Raw genomic sequence first — 21,928 nt, 5'->3', positions numbered from 1 at the left:
ACATTACGAGGACAAATTCCTCGTCCCCGGGGCCCCGGCCTGTGGGGATGCAACGCTAATCTAATCTGGATTGTAGCTAATAAATGTTGTACCACCCTGCAAGAATTTATCGCTTGTAAAACTGTTTCCAATCGCAGAAATTGTTCGGATGACGCCGTACTTTCGACATGGTCTGATTGAATTTGCCATTTCGCTGCTCTCACATTCATTACAATTAATGATTTGATTTGTTAATGTTCAATTTCAATATAATTTTAGTGGTGATTTTCTCATAGAAGAATTCACAAATATCTATCTAACATTGAAACTCTTTAACAATATACAGTACTTATATAAGTACTTAGTAGAAAATTTGTACGTATACATGTTGTAGCCTGTAGGTGCAACATGTACATTTTGTAAACATGTATGTACAAATATTGAGTTGAGACATTAAATTATATTTCTAAATTAAACAAGAAGCCCCCTAAACCTTCAGCTTAAACAAATCCGTTTACTACATTGGCAAAAACAAAGGCAACGCGATGGATTATCGACGTGGCTCCTTAAAGCGGGCGTGTGGTGTTATTGGCCACTCCGCTCATAATCCCCTTTTAACTGCTGCGCCGGGGTCGAGGGACGTGCTCCGAATGGGAATAACCCGGTTTTTCTGTTCGCGACCATTCGCACTCCTTACCTTTAATGTTGAACGTCGTCGGTGCTCGGGTGATCCGGATAAATCGGCGCCATTCTGTACATACGAATGTGCCATTTTGTTTTTTAAGTTGGGCTGCTAAAAACAAAAATAAGTGTGACTGTTAAAACAAGTGAAGTAAGGAAACTAGAGATATTTTAACTGAGGAACAACTCTACTATGCTATAATTCCAAGAGTTAAACATTATAACAAACGTGATGTTTTAATATTTTCAAGAAAATAAACATTGTACTTAATAATCATAATAGCAACTTAAAAAAAAGTTGCTATTATGATTATGATTTAAAAAATTGTGAAATGTGTTCGATCTGAACATAGAGACTAGAATAATACTAGTATCACTATGTCTAGACATAGTGATACTAGTATCACTATGTCTAGACATGGATATAGGGCTCTAAAATAAAATCAAATAAGTTAACCTAAATTTCTATAGTACTATGATGATTGATATTATGACCACTGCGTAGTCTACACTCTACCAGTTGCTACGCGCTACGCGTAACGTAGAAGGAGGCTTGTTCGTTTTGGCAGTTATTTTGTATTAATATATTCCGAGACATAACATAAGTACTAAGTATGTTATGTCACAACGTACACAATATATAATAGAATAACCTGACACAGTTAGAAAGGTATAAAATGTTAACGTACCTACTGAGGTAAGTTTATCGCAAAAATTGTAAGGCGCAACATCGTAAAACAGTTTATCGTCGTTATAAGTCGCGGAGATGGTTTTTATACGTTGCTACATACTAAACGTGCGAATAAACTTTTATTATGTTTTACATAGGTGTCTATGCAACGCAACCGATTCTTAAGAAGCCTGTACAATACACGATCAATTCGTTCATTGGATTATGGGACTAGAACAAGATTACTTAACACGTCATATTGCGCGTATAATACGCGTTTGCTGACTAGCAATGACTAAGGTAGAGGACAATTATTATTCTGTAGTGTGTACTTGACGCATAAAAATACACACTGAATTATTATATAGTAATATTAAGAACAACATAGCTATAATAAAAACAATTCGTGTTACGAAAAAATTAAGGCAACGTTACATCACAAAGTAAGTTTGTCAAAATTCTATTAAGTAACGATAATTTTCATAATATATGCCACTTGGTTATTCATTTTTTTAAAATAATAGATGTAAAGATGCCTTTACACAGGAGCGGGCTAATGTCGCTATAGCCGCATCTCCGCTTTTCGGGAAACTGTAACGTTGTAAATTCACGTTTATTACCGCAAACACAGGTCCTTGACAGCCGCCGGAGTACGTCGCGTATATTCCGTTCAGAATAATTTTACCCCCGAGTTTCTACAAACATAGCTCTTATTTCGTTGACATAAAGGTGATGGTTAAGTAAAATAACATTGAACGCACTGTACGTACAGGCGAAACGTTCACGTAACGTAGATACGCCGTGGCCCCATGCCAAACGTTGCTAGGATTGGACCATTAACAAAAAATACTAAAATCTTACACGTACGAATGTGGAACAAGGATTTGCTCTCTTTGCCCGTTCGTTTTCCAGGCTTTAAATCTGTTTTAGTAGTGAGTGTTCCATTTTGGTATGTAGCCTTGGAACTTACATATAACTCAGAATTCTTTACTAACCTATGTGGTTTGATACTATGTATATTGTTACTAACGACTGCAGATATCTAATTCTCTACATTCTAAACCGTACTCATTCTTATAAAAGCATTTTCTGTATTTTTCTAGGCAAGTACTGAAACAATAATTTTTAAAGATTCCTCAGAAACTACTAAGAACAATTTTACTTTGTAAAATACATACATACCTGAACGTGTTTTTGTACAAACACCGTCTCAATTCTGTTTTCGTCGTGTACAAGGCTATCACGTCGAATATTGCAACCCGATAAAAGTTATTTGCGTTCAATAAGGCGAATGATCCGACTTTTCCCATTTTTCCTTCACAAATGGCTTCGCTTCACCCTTACACCACGCCTCCCACCCCCCCTTGCGGTGCAAAGTTGAGGGCATTAGCGTGTTATCGGTGTGAAGAGAGCGCCCACCTGAGCCCGCACCACCGGCCCAGCCAGGTTCGCCATATAGACGACGCTAAGCCGCATCGCCTTTACATTGCTGCTTTTGTTCTGCTAATGAAGCCTTCCGAATAAAATACACAAGCAATGGACATCAAATTACGCAATACAGTAATTTCCTACAGCTAAATAGGTGTAACAGATAGTATCTATAAGCGTTGAGATGTGGAAATAGGTGGGAAGCGTGAACGTGTTTTGCAAACCAGCCGGGAAAATAAGGTGTCCCCAAATTTAACTTTGTCGGCCGGCGCTGATAACAAGCAATATATGCAGGACCTCGCCTGATAAAAAGATAACTTAATTTTGTTATTCTGAGCGTTCTTCTTTGCTAAAATTCGTTTTTTATACTTTCGTAACAAAAACGTCTACTCAGCTCACCTACTCGTAAGTTCCAGCACAGTAATTTATACTCTACAATCAATGTTTTATTAAGTTTTGACTTATGAGGTTTTCAAACTAAAGAAAGTTTATTTATCTATGAGAGCAATCGAAAGTAGCAATCAATTCTCAATAGCCCTTATTGTTATCGGTTTACAACTTGATTCACACGCACTTAATAGTTTTTAATCAAACCATTGCGACTGCGGTCACAGACGCCGAGGAGCGGATCCCCGAGGAGCGAGAGCTCATTGACAGGTTATTGATACAAATAGCCAATATTCCCCCTACACCCCCAGCCCCCGCCCTCCGCCCTCCGCCTCACCCCCGCCCCCGCCCGCCCCGCCTCGATAACACCAATAAAACCTGATTGATATTGTGTAAGTGCGCCCAGAAAACGCGGGAACTCGATTGATGTAACAGCCAAATTCGATTGCAGGAAAATTGAAAAGAATTTCAGTTGTGTGCGATACGCGACTCTATGTTATTGTGATACGGGCTATTGTTTTCCATTTCGAAAACGTTACTTTTGGGTGGATATTAGCTGGACGCGTGAATAGTGCTGTTAAATGGAGTACACGTGCTACTTACATGTATTTGTATGTAAGTGTTTGTATGTACGAGTACTTCGAAAATAATTGCCAAAATTTGAATTTTGGCAAACTAATGTCGTAATAATTTAAAGTCTCTTCCGTACAGATTTCACAGCCATCGAAATTCGTAATTCCTACTTAAAAATATAAATAAAATTTATATTGAACAGATTTGCAGCTCATAATAATTTGCAATCACTATATCTCAAATTCCAATAAAAAATTGCATCAAACTAAAAAGCTTGTTCAATCAAACTGGTCACTGATATTCACCCTTGGTGTTAAATAATGGCAAGTGAACAATAACTGAGCGGATAATTTCGCCTCGTCAGCCCCCGGGGGATCGAGTTATTCGATTCCGATCACTCCTCCGTTACAACGCTCCTGAGGATCACCCCGTTGTGGGAAAATGTCTATTAAATATTTATGGCGTTCCCACTAAGTGTTACATTAGGATTATGAATTCGATGGACTCTACAACGTGCAGTTATTTTTATTGCTGTTAAAAATTATTGTTTAAATGGCTTACTAACTTTTGGTGTTGGTTTGCGTAGAGTGTAGACTGTTGTCATATAAAAACGGGAAACAAAGCGATTTTAGAGGTAATTATTGCTATTAAATTTTAAACAATGCCTATAAGGTTTAACTTTTTTTTTATGGCGATTTCTTGAGGTAGGTACCTGAGTACATTTTGAAATGCTATTTTTTTATTAAACCCTCTTCAATCCCTTTTTTAACAGAAGCACGAGCATTCATCAAGCCCTACTTATACATAGTGCACATTCTTGTACCGTGTATGATAAATAATAGGTCAATAAAGAAACGAGACGAGTTGCCGTGAGACGAGGCACTTTGTAGACGTCGAGACCCAGCCCTTTAGCCAAGACATTTTCTTAATCGCTTCTTTATAGAATCGCCGATCAAAATGTATGGAATTGACATAATATGAAGATGACGTTCGATTCGTTTAATGTCATTTCGATTTGTTTCTACCTGATTCTATAAAGAAGCGATAAAGGAAACGTCTTGGCTACAGGCTCTGGAGCCCTCCGTCATACATGCCGAGTTCCCTGGCCTATCATATTTCACCAGGACTATTTTTGCAAAAAGCATTTCAAAGAAACATCAGATACAATCAACTTAGATGTCTATGTGCTAGATTGAACATAATATATTTTGAGATCAAGCCATGTCAGTCAATTCGTGTTTGCTTGGCTCAAATCAAAACTTCAACTCTGTAGAATTGTATTTTTTTTGTTACGTACTCAAATATTATTAGTTTTAAATAAAAACTATATTACTGTTATCTACCTCATCGTATATAAATAGATTTTTATGAAAAACTTTAAGGGGGTAAGGAATTCTTAAATTTTCTAGGTATTCACCGTATTTTTTTAAATTTTCTCCCCGTAACAACCATCCTCGTATTTCAAAGGAAGGATAGGATTCTAAAGAATATCCTAAATTAAACCGACTTCCAAAGTAAACATAATAATATTCTTAAAAATATTATGATCTAAAAAGTATGAAATAATTCTTATTCTTCATTCGTGCCTTTTTCGAAATTCTACTTAACCTCAACCAATTCTGTACTCAATTTTCATTCATTTGAAGTCGATACCAGCCCAGATACTTGACATAAAATTTGGCCGGTACCGACTTCAAAAGAATGAAAGAGTGCAGAATTGGTTGAGGTTAAGTCGAATTTCGGAAAAGGCACGAATAAAGAATAAGAATTATTTCATACTTTTTAGATCATATTTTGAATATTATTGTTTTTACTTTGGAAGTCGGTTTAAATTTTTTGTTAAAAAAAAAAAATACTCTTTTTAGTTATCTACAAGTTAAGGTTTTATGTGTAAATAGCCATTACGAATGTTTACTATTCACATTAAGTTACTGTAAGCGAAATTGTGGTAAATGCTTTCAGTTATCTAAGCGATGCTGCAATTTCCAAACATTTATCTTCAAAGGTTCAGGATTTCTGGTCAGTGCCTTCGGATCAAAAGACACCTTCGTATGAAATTTCACTTATTTGTAACATAATATGTTTAAGTTACTAGAAACAACATTTTAACCACCATTTGTGTTTTAATAAATTTCAAGAATTTACCTCGATTGCTCATAGATCCCATCATCAGATCACCACTTTCGTAATCTATACTAATATTATAAATGCGAAAGTATCTCTGTCTGTCTGTCTGTTTCGCTTTCACGCCAAAACTACCGAACCGATTGTAATGAAATTTTGTATACAGATAGTCTAAAGCCTGAGAAAGGACATAGGCTCCTTTTTTTCTGGAAAAAAGGGTTGTAGGGCGGTGGAAATGCGTAAATTTGTTCAAATTAAGTTAGTTCCAAAAATTCATAAGAGATGGCGCCGTGCGTCTCCTATATCGCGCTGACGCTTGCTCAAAAGTCTTTCTATAAAAGGTGGTGTCATTTTACACTCCAGATTCGATTTTTTTCGATTGTTATTTCTTTTCTACGTTAATAACTCAGTAAGTACTTTATCTATGCAGTGACGTAACCTTTTAAACCTATCAATGATAAATAGTTTATGGGTAAAGTTGTGTAATTGGGGGGCTAAATAAGCTTTAAAATTTGGCATAAAATATAAAGTTTAATTTAAATAAAAAAATGAAATATTATGTGCACACTGCACAGCTGTTTTGATTTAAGGGGTACCAGGGGTTTTTTTTTTATAAAAGTTTTTGACACCAATTTTGTTGATATCGCGCGCTATAAACTGAAGTCCACGCGGACGAAGTCGCGGGCAACAGCTAGTGTTTATATGAAATTAAGATTATATCCTATACAACAACATAAGATTATTGAAAATCGGTCCACAAACAGCGAAATAATCATCAAAATCATCTGCTTCGATGCAAAATATGAAAAGTACCAATAAATGTGTCATAATGTGATGATGCATGGCATTAATATAGTTATGATGATGATGATTAATCAAATTGATTGATACATTGGCTTATGCTTTCAGTTATTTAAACATCGCCAAAATCCCCGAACCTGTATCTATAAGGATTCAAAAGTTCTGTTGGGTACCTTCAGATCCAGGGTATAACCTGATAGGAAATCTTACGTTTTGGTAGCATTTACCTCGGATGCTTCAGAAAAAATCGAAATCACTATATGTTTCTATACAAATTTCAAGGAGTCCCCTCGATTCCTCATAGATCCCATCATCAGATCATCACTTTTGTGAACATGGTACCAAATTCGAGTTAAACCCTATATAACACAAAAAGAATTTTGAAAATCGGACCACAAATGGCTGAGTAATCAATTTGATCATGCAAAACAGAACACAGAATTAACTTTATTTAGAGTATCATATCCAGAGTCTTCTTATTGTGCAAAGGTATCTTATTAATTCGAAGTATACCTACGCGCTACCTCGCTAATCGTTATCGTAAAGAAGTCAGTGGCGGCCTTAGGGGGTGGCGAACAGGACAATCGCCCGTGGCCTCGCTCTTGAAGGGGCCTTGCGTCAAGCAAAAGGTCATAAAGTGGCATTTTATTTGATTTTTTGGCGGAGAGGTCTCAGTGTCGGCAGCGGTAGATAGGCGGCCATAGGGCCTCGCAAAGATCTGTCGCCCAGGGCTTCGCAATGGGTAAGGCCACCACTGAAAGAAGTAAGTACAATACTATTGCGGGTCGAGAAGTAGAGATACTCTTATCTGCCCATATTTTTTTTGTAATGTTTATGACGTCGGCAAAAAACGCTGCAAGATTAGTTGAACAAAACAGTAGGTTAACAAAATGTTGTTAATGAAACGAAAATGTAATAATTATTATTTTAGATCTACGAATAATAAGAACTAAGGAAGAGTAACTGTGTCAAAAATTTATTCCGCGAGGTTACAGGCGCTTTGCAGACGAAGGGGCGGGACGGGCCGGTCAGTTTCGCCGCGAACGATAGCACAGAGGGAATCCTATATTACCAAGTTACTAACGCATACGGTGGGCAAAAAGACAGCGCCGCAGGTGCCCGGCGGGTACTGGCGGCGCATGTCCGCGGCTGCCCGCCGTGGATCACACAAACCAGGGCCGTACCACGAAACCGTTTTTACATGCAGTAACGCAGATGGCGTGTGCTTTGTGTACGTGGCGCGGGCAGCCGCGGACATGGACGGGCATACGCAGCGAAGTTGACCGGCCCGCCCCGCCCCGTCGTCTGCGAAGCGCCTAATGAGACCCTAATTGCATACTTTATGCATGTATTCGGTACACAATTTCGTGTATTTATATACAAGTGGCAATTAAATATCAACGGCTTTATTTTGTAAAGAGTGAAGTTTTTCGTAGCTATTGTCATATTTTAGTGTGCGAAAAGGAACCAAATTCAAAAGTTCATAACGATTGAAGTATGGGAGTTACGTTTCCTTAATTTTTTATCTTTTTTATTATTCGTAGTTTTGGACCCTATACCTATTATTTAAAAGGAATTCGCTCCATTTTAAAGGTATTTTCAAATAAATTATATATAACCATTTAGATTTGACGCGATATTCATGGCCTTTAAATACTTATAAAACAGTTAATTATTAATTTAAAATTTTGGCCATAACAACATTCCTTTAAATTATTTTAACATTTTAACTTTTAATTTACATACAGCTGGCATTTTCTTTAATTCAACATTTATTGAAGTATGTAGTAATTTAATAAGACGGTTACCTATACTAATATTACGATGGAGTAATTTTTGTTTGTTTGCATAATTTTTTTTGACGGAATTCTTTGTTAGGACTTCGGATCGATTTTGTTGGTTGGTTCTGACTTGGTTATAGTGCTGTTCTAGACGTGGGGTTGCAGGAGACAAAGATGTGTTTGTAGGTACATTTAATATTTCCACATTAGCCAGGTTAGTTCTTTTAGAAATGATAAAAAATGAACAAATTACTTCTCCCATGGGGCGAACGTATGACGATAGTGTATATTAAAAGCTGATATAACTTTTGGTTGATAGTAAGTCTTTTGTACCGGACATCGTGTAAGAATATCCTCAAAATAATTGTATTAATCGCTACATTTAGCTTTTGGTTTTCCTTAAATATTTAAAAAGTTTTTTTAATCGAATTTGCTATGATCGTGTATTAATTAATTTAATTAATTATGTTTATTGTTTTTAAGCACCTGATTCCATTTGACCTTATTATAAACGTGGGTGTTTTAATCCATCTGTTCATTCAGCTTTTAGAATTTCCATTATTTATATCTAAATTGTTATCGGAGACTTATTTAACGATATATTTATGTTTCTGTCACTTTTCATTAATTCAATGTCATTTTAAAAGCGAAATTTTTGTAACCTTGAAAAATTAAAATATCGCGTTGTTTCCATTATTTTAATTACTTTAATAAATTATATTATAACCAGTTGTTACATTACAAGGTACTTAATTAAGAAAAACAAAGTGTAGGAGTTTTCCAATGTTAATATTAATCAATTAATTATATTGTATAGCTCGGTAGATGTTTTAAAAATTTGCGAATCTTCGTTACAAGTGTAGGATTCTCTGCAGTAAATTGTAATTTTTAAAAGGACGTTAAATCCGATTTTCATACCTATAACCTTTAATCGCAGACTGTATCAATCGCACAAAAGCAGTGTTATACGAATCGACATACAAGCTTCGATAATCTAACCCCAGCCACCACCAATAATATAGCCTTTTTCGCCAGTAGCATTTCCGGACAACTTCAAGAGAGCGTATTCCCTCTTAAAAAGCCGGCAGCGCACTTGCAACTCTTCAGACAGGAAATAAGGGGATTTTCACTAAAAAAGACTGCTACTTAGTCTATCGGAGTCTATACTCAACTACACGAACTACGTTTATATTCACATACTTTTTATATTCACATACTTTTTATATTATTTCACAATAAAGTACTACAAAGTCAAATTATTGTGTTGCAGGAATAAGGTTTTTTCTGCAGCGGCGTTTTTGATGGCTTAGCCTGTGTGATGGATTGGGTCTTAGCCTTCGGGCACACACAATGGAGGGCTTTACATAGATATCGGCGGAGATAACTTTCGGCAAAGGTGCGAAGTCACCTTAGCGATAAAATCTCCACTTATGCTGGTATTTTCGACCGTAAATTATGGACATCAGCGTAACAGATCTAAATATCTGATGTCAAAACTCGTCGTTTATTATGCTAAACTTAGCTACGAAAGCTTTATGACTCGTCATTTCACGAATCGTGATACGTACTTGCATATTATAATATAAGAAATAATCAAACTATATCTCTGTTATCTTATAAATTATTGTAAAAATGAAAGGATTTTTTACGCATCAATTGTCACGAAAGAGCTTTAATTGCTAATTTTGGCTTTGATTAGCTCTTAAAAAACTTCCTACCCCCGGTTTTGGTATTTGAAAATCTTTCAAAGAAATTAAAACCACATCTTAGTATAAACATAAAACAATCTAGAAAATTCATTTATATTTGTGGCATAAATTCGGAGTCGTGTAGCGAGGGCGGGCGATCGCGCGATCGGCGTCGCGGCCTGCAGGTGCAGCTGATTTATCTCCGTAAACGCTCACCAAATTACCGTTTAACGTCGTAAATACCTTATTACCATAGCCGTATGATGTATTATCCCGTGACGCGCGCTCTGTCCGCAGGGCAACGGGCATCCGCGCGGTATCGCGGATCACTCCTTCCTGCGGGATGATAATATACGACATCCTGAGCGTTATCTATTACGCTCTATGTCATATTTATTGTAATTACGTCCGCGTAATATTATATTCTAGTTTACGATGCTGGCCGGTAGCTGAGAGTAAAACATATCAAAATATGTTACATTGCCTAATTGGTTACGATTGATGAGTAGCATGAACAGCAGGTCTTGTTATTCGCTCATAAAATGCACTAAGCTGTGAGAAGTCTCCAAACTTAAGGATAAAGGAGTGAGCACACTGAGACGGGCCGTGCCGGGGCTCAGCGTGCTGGGGCTCATCGCAAAAATCCGCCTCCATACAATTTGTATGGTAGCGGAAATCCGCTGCGCCCCAACACAGTGTGCGATACGCGCATCCGCTTCCATACAAATTGTATGGAGGCGGAGTTTTGCGATGAGCCCCGGCACGCTAAGCCCCGGCACGGCCCGTCTCAGTGTGCTTATTACTTAAGGCGACCGTTACGTCCAACTACCTATAAATAAAACGAATCTGAGTTAACACACTTATTGGCAACTTAATTCACTACAGCTTTGTGCCATAACAAGAAATAGTTAAAATAAATTAGCTCATTATATTACAAGTCAAACGTTTATAACTGAAATACTCTACCTCACAGGCGTTCAGACTACGATGCGAGAGTACACATCCGAACAGAGACCTCAGCTGAGAATTCATTATGGTACTTGCTTGTTTATGCAGCTGAAAATATTTGAGATAGGTAAACTTTTTTAGAAAACGGAACAATATGGTGATGAATTTTTAATTTTGAAATAATTAATTTAAAGGTTGATAAGTCTGTGTGTGCCCATGATGTCGTAGCATTGAAATTTGAAACGCGTGGACTGATTTTGATTTACTTTTTTGCTACTATTACTGACAGTATAGGTACAAAAAGCACGCCATTAGGTACAATTACTTACCAACAGTGTCACCTCTACATTACCCGCTCAGGTACACTGCTCACCGTGCAATAAAACATAATTATGCAAATCAAACAAGATTCAAGTGCAATCGATCGAGTCGAATACACGTCGCTCCGTTATTACATTAAAGACACCTTTACATAAAGAACTGCTTATAATTACTAACACCTTTGCAGTGCCCTTTGACAGACTATAGTTTATTGTTATGGGCGCGCATTTAATACTAATCACCCAAATTAGAGCTTTGTTCCACATGATGAACGGCTGGTATGATGGACGTCGTGCGCTGGTGATCATGAAATTGTGATATCGATCTTTTATTACGGCTAAAATGTTATTTTTCATTCAAATAAGAAAATGAGGTGGGTGTTTATTTCATGATAGTGTTTCCTTTTCTAAATTTGTGATTAAGGGCCTGTTTCATCATTTACTGATAAGTGCTGGATAGGCTATCCACAACTTATCTGGCTGATACTCTATATACTCTATCTGATTGATAAGTTGTGAATAGCCTATCCGGCACTTAGCACTAAGTGGTGAAACAAGCCCTAAGATACACATATAGATTTAAAATGATATGTAGATGTAGGTTTCCAAAAATCCAATAATTCTTTCAGATTTAATGTGTTTAGTGCCCATCAATGGTATGGGAAACAATCCGGTGAAAAAAATAGCCCAAGAAAGACATAGAGTGAGACTGCCAGCTTTATGCAAACAGTGGAAAATCGTACTCAATAATAATTAAACACTCAGCCGCGTAGAGTAGTTCCTCTCATCAAGATTTAATACTCTTTGAAGTGACTCAACACTCAAGAGACTTAAGTTCATTAGAATCACCGCAACACTTGTCATGCCGCAGCTGCGATACCTTAAAGAATGCTAATGTAAACTCCAGAATTTGACCTTTAGCATTTTTCGATCTAAACATATTGCTTCCCTTTTGTCGCGCAAATTAATAAGGCTATTGATATTCTTATCACTTCCGTCTCTGACCTCGACCTTTCCGAGACCTTAGAATTTGTCAGCTGCACCAGACGCCGGCTTTGCACCCGCGCTATACATCACTAGTATTTAAATAATACTTAATTAAATTAATAGTAAAATTAAATAAAAATTATGTCCGTATCGATAGCGGCAGGTGAGGGATTTCAGGAGCCCCGATTAAGCTATTATTTAACTACTTATATTTTATTACTTATTTAGTTACTATATTATTCGTCGTTATAATAGCAAGAATATAATTATTCGTATTCATTATTCATTGTTTTTAAGTTTATGTCTTCATAAACAAGACATGATAATATAATTTTATTGCAGAAAGAAATACATAATTTTATTTAGCTAAGCTTGTTCCGTGTATTGTCATAGGCACCTGATATATTTGAATCCATACTTATTTAAATATTATCATACCGATACAGATCGACGCCTCCGTGGTCCAGTGGTATAGAGCGTGGCTCTTGACTCGGAGGTCGTGGGTTCGATTCCCGCGTTGGAAACTTGTTATTTCCAAGATTGGTTAGGACAATGCAGTCTGATCACCTGATTGTCTGACAAGTAAGATGATCCATGCGTCGGATGGGCATGTAAAAAGTCGGCCCTGCGCCTGATCTCTCGCCAGTCGTGTCGGTCTTCCGTCCTACTGGGTTATGAGAGTAAAGGAATAGAGAGTGCTTTTGAGTGCTGCGCACACACTTGGGCACTATAAAAATTACTCCTGCGTAGCTGGCCTGGTTTCAATGAAATCGGCCACCGTCACCGAAACCGGTGTGGGAGCTATTATTATTATATCATAAATGCAAAAGTGGTCTCTAAGGATACTTTTCATCCCGGAAACATGTACGCCATAAACTAATTTCTGCATAACGAGTCTATAATTCTATGGATACCTAGAACGTTTACTTTATATGCAGTTTGAAACTTGTTGAGTTATCGCGTGATGATTCTGGCAAAAAATGTAAGCTACGTATACCATGAACATTGAACAGCTATAAAAATACTACTAATTACTAGTAAAACTATAAAGTGCATCCAATTATAGGTTTAGGGATCCGTGTTAACTCAAAGATTCTAATGCTATCTCTATAATATTATGAAAGAGTCGCTACGGCATGGCAGCTTTACGAGTTACGACCAGCCATGCCACACGACGCGGTCACAGTATAGCAATATGACATATCCCTACCTAATATTGCTATACTGTGACGCGGTGCTGCGCCGCAGCCCGCACCGCAGGCCATCTCGCCGGATTACCAGCCACACAGTGAGTGCGGCGCCGCAACGTTTTGCAGTACTGTAGTAGCGACGGACTCGAGCTCCACCAATACATACACGCCTCGTCTCGATTCCGGTGCGCGTGCGGTGCAGCGCCGGAGCGCACCGACGACGGCGTGTGTCATACCAATTACCATACAAGGAAACCGGAGCGGCACCGGTCAGGCGCCGCACCGCCGCCGCACCGCATCGTGTGGCTTGGTACTTACGAAGTTACGACTCATGTAGAGTTGCGAAGTAACAGTATTTTATAATAATTAATTATCCAATATTATGTAACTATTTAGTAATTACTAATCAGTGTTTAAGTTTTAATTAAAGACGGAACAACAATCACATTTTTTTTCCTTATAATTTAAACGAACTTTGTAACCTTCCTACTTCATCATCTGGCTAATATTATATCTGGCTACACATGCAATCCACAAATTTTTGATTTCAAATCAAAAGTGCAAAAAAGGGAATTTTTTAACTGTTACTTACCTGGTTCAACTTCTACTCAATCTCGTCTTTGTCTTCAATTGTTCATTTAACTCAAGTCTCAAACACGTGTAACATAATTGAAGACACGATATTCTCTATGGAAGGTTAATATTACTAAGGCTTCGTGTTAGAACGTTTCCAACACCCATGCCTTGAACAACATAATTTTGTCTCACATCGCACAGAGAGACATACGTTTCGTACAACAACATCAGCCCCCCTAGACAAGTGGCAAAACGCAAACGCAAACGCTAACGCTAGCGCTAACGCTACTAAATGTATGCGATTTGATACATTTAGTAGCGTTAGCGATCGCTTCGCTAGCGAATACTAATGTCAAATCCATACATTTTGTAGCGTTAGCATTAGCGTTTTGCCACTTGTCTAGGGGGGCAGTCCTTTTTACATCTAAGTATGCCTTTATCAGTGCGATATTCGATATCGTACCGCGTGATTAGAAAACTCGCTACATACGGAGCTCTACATTCTTATTAATGCAACTCACACCTTGCGAGTTTCATGGAAACACCTAATATAACGTTATAGTATCGAATTAAACCATTGTCGTACATCATTAAAGAAATTATAAACCTCGCTTCAGTGGTCTCAACGGGCGATTGGCACATTGTAGCTAATAAAATTACTTTGTTGATTCCCTACCCTAGTGTAGAGTTATTTTACTCTGAACCGTACAGCAACGATTTAAGTGTTACGCTTAGAATCTCAGGGGTAAACTAACTCTGAATAGAACGTAGTCATGAGAGCTATTTTTAAAATTAGCGCAATAGAAATATTGTACAGTAGAGTGTAGACTATCTTCACATAGACCGTCTAATCCAACGCACACATAGGGTCAGGGCGCAACACTGCGTTGCGGCGTTGCATCGTGAAAATCTACGACGCCGCAGAACGCAACGTGGAAATTTCCGATGTGACAGTGACATTTTCGGTGAAAAGTTTGCGTTGCGGCATCGCATTGCATATCTATGCGACCTTGTTTTTGCGATACGACCCGCAACGCAGTGTTGTTTGTGGCCTGGCCCATACACTAGCATTATCCAGAAAGCAGCAGCAAAATAGAGTAGGTATCACGTCGCACGGGCACTCGAATTAATTCGATTTCGAGGATAAGTCCTAGTTACACTACTGTATACATGTGTACTGTGTAATTAGGCTGGCTCAATTTCTCTTCACGGTTCGTAAATCTGCTCAACAACATTGTCGAGTGATGCAATGTATCGATGGAAAAATTTTAATTCCGTAATTAACGAGTTAACTACACGAATCTCTTTATCTTGATCCACAAAATTAAATACGACACGTAATTGTTACGTCGCTCTGGGAATGTTAACGTAAAATATCGCTTACAAGTTTTAACTGACTTTGATAGATTGAATTAAAGAGAAAACAACTAAGCATACGTATTTTAATACATATTAACATCACAGTCGTTTCGTGCTTTCATTAACTATTAAAGTATTAATAATAAGATAATTTAAAATAAAAACTTACTCATCATTTCAATGATCTAATTTCGCAAAATAAACCATCTCCAGGTAATTTGTCTAGTATAGAATTACTTAACTTAATAGGAGCATTAAGGCGAGCTAAGGCGTAAATTATAGTTATTTTTAATAGTACAAGCCAGCAATATAAAGCATTAACGATATGATCGTAACGAGCCTATATTGCGGCAACATTAACACGACTACAGCTATTTAAAAAATACAGTTGTGAAGTGAAGCTCTTAGCTAACCACCTTGATTTCACGCGAAAATGCGGTGATTATAAAAAAGAAAATTTTGCAGTGACAATGCAGACAATCTATTTTCTAAGAAGGCTGTAACTTGTAAGACCATATTTTTACCACATTACTGCCTAGTAATAAAACCGTGACAGCTCATAAAAATTGTTTTAATTATTGTGTACATTGTAAGCAAAATTGCGTTAAGTATAATTATGACTTCGTTACTAGTTACATCACCAATAGTAATGTTGATCTTTTAATTACCTAACTAACCAACTTAATTGTCTAAGAAAGGTGCACTTCGAAGGACCAGGCCGCGGGCACCAGTATGCGAGATTGATATTATTCAGTACCCTTGAAAATCCAAATGTCAAGGAAAGTCGAGCGATCTAGGATCAGGATTCAGTGTGATGTTCCATTTTAGACTCTACCTTGAAAATTTAAAATCGATTTTCGCTTATCAATTCGACTCAGTTTCACTTTTCTAATTGTATTATATTCGTGTATTTATTACACAGATGTTCGAGGTAGCCTCCAATGATTAATTTGATAAAACATCTAATCTACTGCACATGTTTTTAATTACGGCTTCGGATCCTTGTATATACTTTAATTAAACGTATTTACATTAACGTTTGGAATGGTTCGAGAGTGTTAATAGATTTTTTGTGGTTAATTGAAAGTTTTAGTTAATATCCCGGGCGCGGGCGAGGCGCGGGCGAGGCGTGGTCGCGCGATCTTATCGCACCCATTAGCGGACACCGCGCCCAGCCGCTATCTGCCGCATCTCCGACCCTTTCATCCCGCGGAACCACATAAATCCCCTTCTGAATTAACGATTCTAATCCCTCTCGCAGATACATAAAGTCCACATTTCCATCGCGAGGACCGCGTTCCTGTCGCTGGCAATGGAGTTAGAAGTCGGAATTTTCGTTTTGTCTTGTATCTCCTAATAACGTGTTTTTTGTATGTCAGAATGTTCGGTGTCCTATCTCGTCTTGTATCGCGTAATTTGCGTGATGCGGCCGTTTCGATGATAGGCTTCATCGTCGGATGCCTCCGTCGGACGTTGTCATTCTCTCGTTAGAAAGCAATTCGAGGAATTTTTCACCCACGCTCCGACGTTTCACATTTTACTATTCAATGCTATCAGATCTTCTGTAAATAATAATAAATGTTTGATGAAATGCGATCGATCTGAGTGACTTCAATAAGCGTCTGAGTATATAGATTTATTTCGATTCTCTTGTTCCGTTTGTTCAAAATATGACGCTTGAGCTCGGTATGGTGAGATTTGGAAGTTTGCTATGAATCATCTTTGTATTATAAGATCCATACTAATATTATTAATGCGAAAGTGTGTCTGTCTGTCTGTCTGTCCGTCTGTCTGTCTGTTACCTCTTTACGATCAACCGCTGAACCGATTTTGCAAAAATTTGGCATGGAGATATTTTGAGTCCCGAGAAAGTACATAGGATAGTTTTTATCTCGGAAAAATGTACGGTTCCCGCGCAAATAACTAATTTTGGCGCAACGGGGTTACGGGCGTCATCTGGGAGCACGGCAGTGCTCCAGCCAAGCTTTTTAGCAAAGGCACGGCCGTAGCATACTTTTCTCGAAGCGGTTCGCGGCTTTTTCACACCCCCTTTATCTTCGATGTTAACAAAGCTAGGGATTTAGAATTACGGTCACTAGGAGCAAGTATTAAAACTTGCTTAACCTCCAAATTACATAAAATTTCGATAAACAGTTTAATAGTTACGGATGATCAAAGTTACTACATTTTGTCACTCACTGACTGACAGATCATCAAAATTCTAAGGTACTTCTAGCAGACTTAGAACCTTGAAATTTGGCAACAAGGTAGGTCGTTATCCACAATGAAAGGAAAAATTATGAAACTGGCCAAGTGCGAGTCGGACTGACGTACATAGGGTTCCGTACCGTAAATTTGTATGGGAGCCCCCCTTAAATCACAAGTTTATGTACTTTTATTACTTATTATTAAAGTTGAAATACAATTAAGTATTTTCTGAAATTTTCAAAAACCTTACTTTTACCATTATGGATATAGAGCAAAAAAAGGCAAAAAAACGTGTTTGTTGTAAATGAGACCCCCGATTAATAATTTATTTTATTTTAGTTGGACTATTAGCTTTTATAGCGACAATAAAAGTACATAATTTGTAAAAAATTTAAATATCTAGCTATTGCGGTTCTCGAGATCTAGCCTCGTGACACACGGACGGACGACAGACAGACAGCGATGTCTAGACTCATTAGTAATAGGCTCCCGTTTTCATCCTTTTGGTAAGGAAACCTAAAAACTGAAAAGTATAATATAACTTTATTAAATAAAAGAAAATATTTTTATGTTTGTGGCTTTGCAAGAACATTAAAAATGAGTTTCGACTTCATAATAATTATTTTACGTACAAAAGGAAAAGTAGTGTTAACAAAGTTAACAATGAAACTATGATAATTAAATTCGATTAAAATATAAATGAAATCAGAACTCCGAATTACGATGTACACTCCATACTCGCTCGATAGATGGTGTAGCACTCCCTTTATATCGCGGTATCGCTTGTTTGCGGAGTATAATTAGTATGGTTTAAAAAAATCCGGGATAGGTCGTATTACTCAATCGAAAGTAACATCGGTGCACGAATAACCTCCTGAAAGTTCAAAATTGTTGGGCTATCGTCATAGAATTTGTACTTTGTAGAAGTACCTACCTGTTATTATCAATTAATTTTACGACCTAGATATACCTAGAGATATGGGTGCTAAGCTAAGTACAGAAAAGTTTTAACGTGACCTGAAAAGAAAAGAAACCTTAAAAAAAGAAATGAAATCCCACCAAAACATTAAATGTAAAAAGGAGCCAAGCAAAATATTGCGTAGCCATGGAATATATCTATCGTAAAAAGTTATCAGATCACATTCAAGCCAAGCCTTCAACTTATTTTGTAATTTAAATCAACATTCAGTGAATTTATCAATAGTTTTCTTTATTTTACAATTATTATAGTGGCTTGGCATTGAGCACTAGAGAAATAATCAGCGACTGATTGGATTTATTGGGTACCATCGTCCACATGCGTCGTTACATACTAAAAAACACTTTAGGCTTGCCGTTTGTGTGAGTATGAACTACCCCAAATATGAAGTTTTATACTTATTTGTTTTTCTTGTGCTCATTGCCGAGCCACTATAATAATTATAAAATAAAGAAAACTATTGATAAATTCACTGAATGTTGATTTAAATTACAAAATAAGTTGAAGGCTTGGCTTGAATGTGATCTGAAAACTTTTTACGATAGATATATTCCATGGCTATGCAATATTTTGCTTGGCTCCTTTTTACATTTAATGTTTTGGAGGGATCTAGTTTACCATAAAGCTTCTTTTACGAATTTGAAATTTATAATACACTTTTATGCAAATATAAAAAGTCCACATAATATAGCTCCTTCGCTATTCTAAATACCTATAATAAAAAAATAAAAATGGGCTTCTAAACGTAATTGGCAATTATTCTTGCCCTGTTGTCTTTTGATGGAAAGCAAGTAAACGGTTCAAAGCAATCATGCCGTCCCTAAGTCTACAATTTCCCCCAAATTCCCTTGAGAAACCACCATCATCATAAATCGACGCGTATTTATGTAAGCAATAATTGTTCATAACTATTGCATCGTTAGATCGATATCTGTAGGTGCGAGTACGTCAAACGGCGGTATTTATGGAGTCGTGACCGGCAAAGAGCGGCAGGCCGGGAGAGAGCGGCGAGGACAAAGGCGCGCACAAACGCACCGCGCCCGCTAATAAGCAATAAACAAGGGGGAGGAGTCGGGAGGCGCACCTGAGGGATCATATCGCAACCTCCGGAACCCCAGAGATCCTGAGAAGATGCTGGCGAACTCGAAAATTCCATGCAAACCTATTGATTAAATCGTCATCGTCATCCACCAAACCTACGAATGATTCCTGCGGAAGAAATGCTGGGTTATTTGAACCACAAAAGTAGACTTTCGGAAGATATTTTGAAGAAAAATATGATGTGTCCAATAGCTTAATGGACGGTAAAGCAGTGGTAGCTAATGGATTGGTACAATGGGTACCCATATGAAATTTGCCTCAACACTCCTTGGTCTTGTTTTCAACTAAATCAAACTGTACAGTTAGCTCATTTAATGACTATTTATTTGCATAATAATAGGAAGTAGTGTACTTTCATTTATTTATAGATTAATAATACTGGGAATAAAAGCGTTTTTATTATTAATAAATTGCTTTTTCCGAGTAACACACGCAGTCACAGTCCAATTGTCCCCTCAGCGGAGCGTGGCCCGGCCTTTCAGTGCAATTAAAATCCAATAAATGTTTTAAATAAGCTCAGCACTTAAATTATTGATTATATTTTATTGCAAAATTAAAAAGCGTTGTATCCGTTGTGTTATTTCTATTTTTTTATTTGTTTTAGTTGCGGTCATCTGTGGTAAGAGTAGTCCTATTGGGTCAATAAATGTTTATTTATTTATTTAAAATTAATTTTAATTTGCGAGGGTTTTCTTGAAAATTATTATCATATTTTGTTAACTCCTGAAAATGTTTAGTGGATAAAATAATATTATTAATATTTCTAATATATAAATAAATATTTTTAAAATCCTTAAGGACTCTACCCTAAGATAAAAAGCAGAGCAGTGAGCTTAAATCTATATATATAAAAGAAAGTGTTGTTAGTTACACTACTTATAACTCAAGAACGGATGAACCGATTTGGCTGAAAATTGGTGGAGAGGTAGCTTAGAACCAGGAGACGGACATAGGATACTTTTTACAACTAGCTGTCCCGGCAACGTTGTTTTGCCTTATAAAGTATTTCACAATTCGCCCATATTATTTTATTGAAGTGACTAAATAAGTATGGCACCGTGGCAACGTCCAACGCTATCCCGTCGCACAAACAATGGTCAGTCGCGAGTTGTAATAATTTACTATTATTTATTGAACAAATGCACTTATCAATATAAAAAGTAGCCAGTAGCCGATTCTCAGACCTACTGAATATGCAACACATAGATAATAATCGGCCAAGTGCGAGTCGGAATACATTTTGGATAATGTAATATATGTTAGAAAAAATATAAGTAAATTTAAAGTTAAAAGTGACATTCACTCTAGGAATACTAGAAATAAGCACAAGCTAGATATGCCGGTGATCAGACTTAGTAAAGTCAGTAAATCTTTTAAAGGTCAATGTATACGCCTTTACAACAAAATCCCAGAAAACGTTCAAAATCTTTCCATTAATAAATTTAATAAGTAGTTAAATAACTTTTGTGTGCCAAAGCCTATTATAAGGTCAATGATTTCATAAACGATGGCACACCTTGGGAGTAGGATGGCTTCTTGCAAGGCTACTTCTTCATTATTATAGGACTTACAATATGTGGATATTGTATATAATAATTACTTACAAAATTGTAAACTTTATTTAAAAAGATTAATTTTTTTCTCACTTTTTTTGGTAAAAATGTGGGCCCCGTGCGAGTTTCTTACGCCGGTTCTTCTCGCCGGGTTAGTTCCCAAACCGGTGGTAGGCATCATGTAGGGCATTCTTAAAACATTTATTTTAAATTTATTCAGAAATAAATTTGATTTGATTTGATTGATTTGTGCAAAATGGCGTCCACGCCATGCCGCGACGACGCTGCGCAGTCGTGTCGCTTTCAAATCGCTCGCTAATCGCCAGTGTGATAAGGCACTAATATGGGCGAAATCATTGAGATATAAGTGTTAAGTACGTAGTATACTTTATATGGCAATGGGCGAATATATATGGCAAAACAACGTTTGCCGACCAAGCTAGTAATGAATAAATAAATGTTAATTTATTTCCAACAAAACAAATTAAGTTCACCTAGTAGGTAAGCTCCTCCATGCTACTTGCTAATAGTTGCTAATATGTATTATTATTTATTATATTTAATTTAACTATCAATATACTAATTAGACTTATTA

At 37.0% G+C, this 21,928-nt stretch overlaps 1 long non-coding RNA gene across 1 annotated transcript; it reads left to right on the top strand.

Annotated features, from left to right (window-relative positions):
- Positions 1-15,706: 15,706 nt before the first annotated feature.
- On the top strand, positions 15,707-20,741 carry LOC121728385. The gene is made up of 3 exons (XR_006035792.1): positions 15,707-15,717; positions 18,691-18,694; positions 20,613-20,741. It is a non-coding gene; the product is annotated as an uncharacterized LOC121728385 (long non-coding RNA).
- The last annotated feature ends 1,187 nt before the right edge of the window (positions 20,742-21,928 follow it).

The sequence above is a fragment of the Aricia agestis genome, chromosome 1 (assembly GCF_905147365.1).
Source record: "Aricia agestis chromosome 1, ilAriAges1.1, whole genome shotgun sequence".
Lineage (NCBI taxonomy): Eukaryota > Metazoa > Arthropoda > Insecta > Lepidoptera > Lycaenidae > Aricia > Aricia agestis.
Note: the sequence above shows the minus strand (reverse complement) of the source record. Positions and strands in the feature narration are given on the sequence as shown.